This window comes from Rana temporaria, chromosome 4 (assembly GCF_905171775.1).
Source record: "Rana temporaria chromosome 4, aRanTem1.1, whole genome shotgun sequence".
In the NCBI taxonomy this organism is placed as follows: Eukaryota; Metazoa; Chordata; class Amphibia; order Anura; family Ranidae; genus Rana; species Rana temporaria.
Window position 1 is genome coordinate 115,917,496 of NC_053492.1, and position 8,230 is coordinate 115,925,725.

An 8,230-nucleotide genomic window follows, 5' to 3' on the forward strand; every position below is an offset into this window, starting at 1 on the left:
AATGCATCCTAAGCATTAAGGTGAAAAAACATCTGACAATTAGTGGCCCCCCAGTTTACTTACCCGAGCCCTCGAAAGTCCCGCTTCGAGAACGCATTTGATCTCGGCCTCAGCTCTTCATTGGATAGATTGACAGCAGTGCGAGCCAATGTCTGCGCTGTTAATCAACTGGAATGGCACGAGGGGCAGGGCCAAGTCCTGTAGTCAGTGGCTATGGGCACCGACTACAGGACTAGGAAGCGCGCCCGCAAGGTAACCCCTTTGGAAGAGCACTTCCCAGGGGGGTTATCAGAAGCGGGGGAGGAGCCCAGAAAGCCGCCGAGGGACCCCAGAAGACAAGGATCTGGGCCACTCTGTGCAAAACGAGTTGCACAGTGGAGGCGAGTATGACATGTTTGCGATTTAAAAAATAAAAATAAAAAAATGAAGCTTTACAACCCCTTTAACCGGTTAACGCCCGCCGCATGTACATATACGTCCACAGAATGGCACGTACAGGCATATGGGTGTACATGTACGTTCCTGCCTGTCCGATCGGGACCCCCCCCCCAGTACATGCGGCGGTCGGTAACCCGCGGGGAGCGATCCGGGACGAGGGCGCAGCTATTCGTTTCTAGCCGCCCCCTCGTGATGAAGAACGGGGAGAGCCGTATGTAAACACGGATTCCCCGTGCTTCACTGTGGGGGCTGCATCAATCGAGTGATCCCTTTTATAGGGAGACTCGATCGATGACGTCAGTCCTACAGCCACACACTAGGTGAACCTTAACTCCTTCAGCGCCCCCTGTGGTTAACTCCCAAACTGCAACTGTCATTTTCACAATAAACAATGCAATTTAAATGCATTTTTTGCTGTGAAAATTACAATGGTCCCAAAAATGTGTCAAAATTGTCCGAAGTGTCCGCCATAATGTCGCAGTCAGGAAAAAAAAAAAAAAAAAAAAAAAAAAAAAAAAATAAATCGCTGATCGCCGTCATTAGTAGTAAAAATTATATATGTCTTTGGGGGATATTTATTATAGCAAAAAGTAAAAAATATTGCATTTTTTTCAAAATTGTCGCTCTATTTTTGTTTATAGCGCAAAAAATAAAAACCGCAGAGGTGATCAAATACCACCAAAAGAAAGCTCTATTTGTGGGGAAAAAAGGACGCCAATTTTGTTTGGGAGCCACGTCGCACGACCGCGCAATTGTCTGTTAAAGCGACGCAGTGCCGAATCGCAAAACCTGGCCTGGGCATTTAGCTGCCTAAAGGTTCGGGGCTTAAGTGGTTAAAGTGTTACTAAACCCAGGACCCTACATTTACTATATCTGGTCTCCCAGTACACTGAAATGCCATTATTATAGTAGATATAAACTGCTAAATACTGTTTCTCATCAGCAGTTATAGCAGTATTGTGACTTCCATCAGCGTCCAGTTGAGCAATGGCTAAAGCTTATGAGGAGGAGTTGTAATTTTCCTCTGACTGTCCAATGAGGCCGCATGACCCCTGATCGGAAAAAATAAAATACAAATTTCTCTAGTAATAGACAGCAAACTGAGCATGTGCAGAGTGCCCCAAAACTGGAAGAAGGGGAGCTACCAACCTTTTTACACAATGCAGAGGATTAACCCCTTAAGTTTCACAGTGAGTATAACAAGCATGCTCTACTCTACTGCATATACAGATTGATTTTTACTGCTAAGGGTTTAGTAACAATTTAACCACTTCCGGACCGGCTCACGCCGATATACGTTGGCACTTTGAAGAGGGATATCGTTATGGCAGCAGCTAGCTACCATAACCCCAGTATCCTCTTCTTCAGTGAGCTGTCCAGTTTCAGATTAAAGTGGTCTCTGTGGCAAATAAACTGCTAGATCACTTTTATCGGCGGCGGGTGAGGGCCCCCCTCTGGTGCCCTGCAACGCTTACCGGAGCCATCGGTAGCGGCTGAGGCAATCAAGTCCTCTCCCTGGCTTGATATGGAGACGAGGGGAAGATGGCCCCCACCTGCCTCCATACCATTGCAGGGCGGAAGCGACGTCAAAACATCACTTTCACCCATAGCTCTTAAAGAGACTTTTTTTAAATGACATTTACATTTTTATTGCATGTTATGTAAATATGAGATCCGAGGACCTGTCATGCTTTTTTTCTATTACAAGGGATGTTTACATTCCTTGTAATAGGAATAAAAGTGAGACCATTTTTAAAAGAACAAATAAAAAAGGTGAAATAAATTTAATACAATATATATTTAATTCTCGGCGAGCTCACGTGCAGAAGCAAACATGACGTGAGCAGCAAGAGCAATAATTCTAGCCCTAGACCTCTAACTCAAAACATGCAACTTGTAGAATTTTTTAAAACGTCGCCTATGGAGATTTTTATGGGTAAAAGTTTGTCGCCATTCCACTAGGAGGCGCAAATTTTAAGCGCGATATGTTGGGTATCAATTTACTCGCCGTGAAAGTCTCCTCCTCTCGGGTTCCCAGACGGCGCTACTGGCCCCTCCCTTCTGCCGAGTGCCCCCAGAGCAAAAAGTTTACTGTGGTGGCACCTGAGCAGCCCCGAGCCATTGCTCTGTGTGTCCATTCACACGTTGCATTGGCTCAGCCACCCTCTATCCCCTCATTGGCTGTGATTGACAGCAGCCTGAGCCAATGGCTACTGCCACTGTCTCAGAAGATGAGGAGGGAGAGTTGAGGCTCTCAAGCACACGGAGGCTGCACAAAGAAGGTTTTTTACCTTCATGCATAGAATTCATGAAGGTAAAAAACCTTGAGCCTTTACAGCCACTTTAAGCTTCTGATAATTCTACACTGCTACAGATGCTGCACTTTAGATTGTAAAGGCTGAAGGTTTACGTTCATGCATTCTATACAGGATGGTAAAAAATCTTATGTATGCTGCTCCCCCCACCTTATACTCAGCTCAGCACCCTCTCAATCCAACAATGTGCACAGGAGCCTCAGCTGTCCATGGTCTCTCTCCTTATTGGCTAAGGCACAGCAGCGGGAGCCATTGGCTCACACTGCTGTCAATCACAGCCAGTGAGCCAGAGAGGAGTGAGCAGTGGGTGGAACCAAGACATGGCTCTATGTGCCACCATAACAGGCAGCTTGCTATTGGGGGCACTGGTCAATGGGTAGGAGCTCCAGAGGGGGGGAACAAAAACATAATAGGATTAGGGCTGCTCTGTGCAAAACCATTACATGGGGCAGATAAGTAGCTAGTTTGTTAAACAACAACAAAAAAACCCCTTTAGAATCAGTTGTAGGGCCAGTTCTCACCACATGCAGTGCCCTTTCTGTGCATCAAAACCGCATGGAAAGAAGGTTATATGGGTTCCAATAGCAAACTTCACACCAGTGCAGTGCGCATTACAGTACTTAGCTGCAGAAGAAGAAGAAAAAAAAAAAAAAGTACAAACATGCTGCTTTTTTCCTGCACAGAACTCTACTGGAACGCATCAAAAATGCACAGGAGCCCAGTACAGCGGGAGGAAAAAAAAACAGGAAAAAATAAAACATATGGAAATGCAACAAACACATCAAGTAGCTGTGCGTTATACTTTTCTTCATTATGGTGATATCATTTAAAGTGGATGTAAACCCCCCATACACCCAGTGAAATGAACAGCCTCAGATGATACACAGAGATGACCCAAATCTCCCTACATTGGTTTTACATTCATATCTGCTGTCTTCACATGTATACAATGTTTAACAGGGATCCTCAAACTACGGCCCTCCAGCTGTTGCGGAACTACACATCCCATGAGGCATTGTAAAACTTTGACATTCACAGACATGACTAGGCATGATGGGAATTGTAGTTGCTGAACAACTGGAGGGCCTAGTTTGAAGACCCATGGTTTAGAAAGTTCAGATGTTAGAAGATTTTCTCTTCTTGATTAACACAGTGTGATGCCTGGGCATACAGCCAAGATAGCTAACACTGCCGATTGGAGGAAAGGCACACACCCCCTCATCATAGGCAGAGACTCTCAGGAGGTGTTTTGTAATAGGACCTGCTCTCTGCTAATCTATTTTCGCAACCTCCCCTGATAGAAGATTCACTGTTGATCACAGATTGTTGTAAAGAGCCAATCAGTGGCTCTTTACCATGTGATCAGCTGTGTCCAAATTGGCATTTCTTTCCTCATGCCGATAGAAGAGAGATGATAAATGGCTTCTCTAAAAAGGGACATGTACACTGATAACTCAGAGCATTGATCATCAGTGTAGTCCCAACAGTGCCCACCAAGGCTGCCAATCTGTGCCCACCAGTACCCATGAGCAGCCTCAGTGAAGGAAAACATTTCCGGTTTGCAAAATTTGAGAACTATAAAAAAAAACAAAAAAAAAAAAACACCCCAGTGGGGATTAATTACCACCAAAAGAAAGCTCTATTTGTGTGAAAAAAACAAAGATAAAGATATCATATGGGTACAGGGTTGCATGACAGCGCACTTGTCAAAGTATGAGGGCACTGAAAGCTAAAAATTGGCCTGGGCAGGAAGGGGGTGAAAGTGCCCAGCAGACAAATGGTTTAGATAAAAAAAATAAAAACAAACACAACACACTGCATCCAGTTTACAGGCTGATTAAATAGGACAGAATGCAAATTGCCTGGTGCATGCAATGTGAAAGACTTGCCCAGCACATCCGATGCTAATGGGGCCTTCAGTCAAACCAGATTGTGATTGGTCAGTATGGGCTACTCTGTATAAAATCAACAGACATAGTAGTGGGGTGCAGTAACCTATAGCAACCAATCAGAACGTGTCACCTATGTGACCTAGCAGAAGTGAAATGTGATTGGATGATCTGGGGGGAGAGAACTGCCTGACAGGATGGAAGCCTGCTTATACATACACACAGTCTACATACCGCACCCGCTGTGTCTGTGCCGGGCCAGCGCAAATCCCAGCGGTCACTGTGTCTGAGAACCAGTACGCAGCCAGACACAGCGCTTGCTGGGACCTGTAGTCCCTGAGAAGCCGCAATGTGGAGCCCCAGGATTCGGCGCTGAGGCACGCTGGGACTTGCAGTCCCCGAGAAGCCGCAGTGTGGAGCCCCAGGATTCGGCACCGAGGCACGCTGGGACTTGTAGTCCCCAAAAAGCCGCAGTGTGGAGCCCCAGGACTCGGCGCCGAGGAACGCTGGGACTTGTAGTCCCTCAGCAGTGTTGCGGCAGCGCTGTAGGGGATGTCAGCTCCCAGTTACGGGCACACAGTCCGTACACCTACATTCAAGGAGACGGGCAGGTCGGTCCCTTTCCTCTTCACCGCACTAAACACCGATCCCCACTATCAGCGTTCCCAGACACGGTTCGGTCCGCTCTCAGACACTACTTAGGTTTCCGGTTCCGGTCTCCGTCTTTCTCTTCCCTCAGTCTGACTGTACCGCGCTCCGCCACCGGTCACGTGACAACCGACGGCCCGCCCTCCCACCAAACAAGGGAAGCGGTAGGGGGCGGAGCCTGTGAGATGAGCTGAGTTCTCTCCTCCCACAAGCTGAAAAGGAAATAGACCGGAGCGGGGAGAGGAGAGGAGTGTGCGTGGATTACCGCAGTGGTGGCTGGACAGGGGAATACAGGGATGTATGGCGGCCATGCTCCATCAGATCTCTGGAAATGTACCTGACCATAGAAGAAATGAATAGATCACATGATGGGACCTTCCAGATCATCAGGGACCCGACACAGAGCAAGACGTGGAGTGGATCCCTGGGCATCCCAAACATTACTTCCTAAAAAGGACTGCATCTTCACTTAGTAAATAATATAATACCCAATCATACGCATCGATTAAAAAAAATAAACAACAGTATTTTGTTGCCACGTGATTGGATGATGAACATCAGCAAAGCTTCACCTCATTTACTAAGGCCGACCATAATACACAGTTCAAATCAGGCAGAAATTCGAACCGTTCACTTGCAGGGGTCTCAAACTGGTGGCCCTTCAGCTGTTGCAAAACTACAAATCCCATCATGCCTCTGCCTGGGGGAGTCATGATTGTAACTGTCAGCCTTGCAATGCCTCATGGGGCTTGTAGTTTTGCAACAGCTGAAGGGCTGCCAGTTTGAGACCCCTGCATGACAGTTAGTGGGTATAAACAAGACCAAGGAAAAAAACCAAGCTTATTTGCCAACCAGCCAGCATACAACAAATCAACCCGTCTAACAGTATGCGTTAAAAACAGGGGTTTATTCTGCACACATTTACAAATACATGCGTAAGCTACAGGCCACGTCAAGACACTACAGACTCGGAGCACAGAGCATTGCGCTCGAAACCCACCCTTATGTGTTAAAAAAGCAAATTAATATTCACTTTTCTAACATTGACCCGCCTTTCTACCAATCAGGAAGCACAGGTCTGCCTGACCCACCACCAACTGATGGCACAGTGGCTGCAAATGATGGGCACAGTGGCTGCATGTGATGGGCACAGTGCCTGCATGTGATTGACACAGTGCCTGCAATAGATGGCATAGTGGCTGCATTTGATGGACACAGTGCCTGCAATAAATGGCACAGTGGCTGCAAATGATGGGCACAGTGCCTGCATTTGATGGACACAGTGCCTGCAATAGATGGCACAGTGGCAGCATTTGATGGACACAGTGCCTGCAATAGATGGCACAGTGGCTGCAAATGATGGTCACAGTGGCTGCAATTGATTGGCACAGTGGCTGCATTCGATGGGCACTGTGCCTGCAATTGATGACACAGTGCCTGCAATTGATGACACAGTGCCTGCAATAGATGGCACAGTGGCAGCATTTGATGGACACAGTGCCTGCAATAGATGGCACAGTGGCTGCATTTGATGGACACAGTGCCTGCAATAGATGGCACAGTGGCTGCAAATGATGGTCACAGTGGCTGCAATTGATTGGCACAGTGGCTGCATTCGATGGGCACAGTGGCTGCATTCGATGGGCACAGTGCCTGCAATTGATGACACAGTGCCTGCAATTGATGACACAGTGCCTGCAATTGATGGACACAGTGGCTGCATTTGATGGCACAGTGAGGCTGCAATTGATGTTTCTTTTTCAGTTTGTGCCACCCCAAAAAAAATTGAGCAGCAGCCGCCACTGGTCCCTGCCCTCAAGAAGCTTACTATCTAAAGTTGTGGATTTGTATGAAATATCTTTGGAGAATAAGAATATTGTTTAGTGTCACAATAACCACTTGCCAACTGCCCCACACAGATATACTGCTGCAGGACGTCCACTCTGCGCTGGATCACATATCTGATACGTGATCAGCGCTTCCGGGTAGGGGGCACACATGCCTGCCACCCCAGCTGTTCTGTGATTTGTTACTGCACAAAGTGATTAGTGGGTCCAGGACAAAGATTGGTCGCCTCCACCAGGACCCCCTGTTTGGCTCTGTCATTCAGGGACAGGAACACAGAGTAACAGGCGTTCTCGCTGTTTTTTTCCCCTGCAATGTAGGGGGAAAAAAGGGGTCGCTTAGTAAAAGCAGAACACATTACACATAGTCAGGCACACATTTAACACCTTGATTGCCCCTAGATATTAACCCCTTCCCAGCCAGTGTCATTAGTACAGTGATAGTGTATAGTATTAACACTGATCACTGTATTAGCCACTTGCCAACCACAATACATATACATACATTGTATGTGGTTTACCAAAATGCCAGCATTTATTTATATTTTTCAGCCGGCGACTGCCTTTCTCATGAAAACTGTCCAAGTGGCTCATAACCCGCTGGATCGCTTTCAGAAGTGGCCGGGGGGCGCCCCTCGCCGGTGTTTCTCTAGCTTACCGAGACCGACGGTGTAGCTGGTCACAGAGGCTGACAGACTAGATCATCTCTGATCGCCTCTATGGCCTTGGTGGAGGACTGGAGCAACTGCATTACCTCACTTCCTGTCTATAGCGAAAGTACATTCTTTTTTTGTTCAAAGCAGATTAAAAAAAAATAGATATATTTTTGTTCTTTTGCTTTTAAAAGTAAAGGAGAGATTAAAGCAACACCGTCCCTAAGTTGTGCACGCATATGTAAACAGTGTTCGCATCACACATGTGAGGTATCGTCACGAACTTTAGATTGAGCGCAATCATTCTAGCACTATACCACCTCTGTAATGCTAAACAGGTAACCTGTAAAATGTTTTAAAGCATCGTCTATGGAGATTTTTAAATACTGTTGTTTGTCGCCATTCCATAAGCTTGCAGAATTTTAAAGCATGACATGTTAGGT

The 8,230-nt window shown here is 46.7% G+C and overlaps 1 protein-coding gene across 5 annotated transcripts in view; it reads right to left on the minus strand.

Annotated features, from left to right (window-relative positions):
- Positions 1 to 5,450, minus strand: part of SAP130 (Sin3A associated protein 130) — a 54,339-nt gene extending 48,889 nt beyond the window's left edge. For 4 of the 5 annotated variants that reach the window (XM_040348861.1, XM_040348862.1, XM_040348863.1 and 1 more), the window contains exon 1: positions 5,236 to 5,450. The gene's annotated coding sequence lies outside the window, so the exon portion shown is untranslated. The remainder of the gene's footprint in view (positions 1 to 5,235) is intronic. The other variant, XM_040348864.1, reaches the window with a different exon arrangement.
- Positions 5,451 to 8,230: the final 2,780 nt, after the last annotated feature.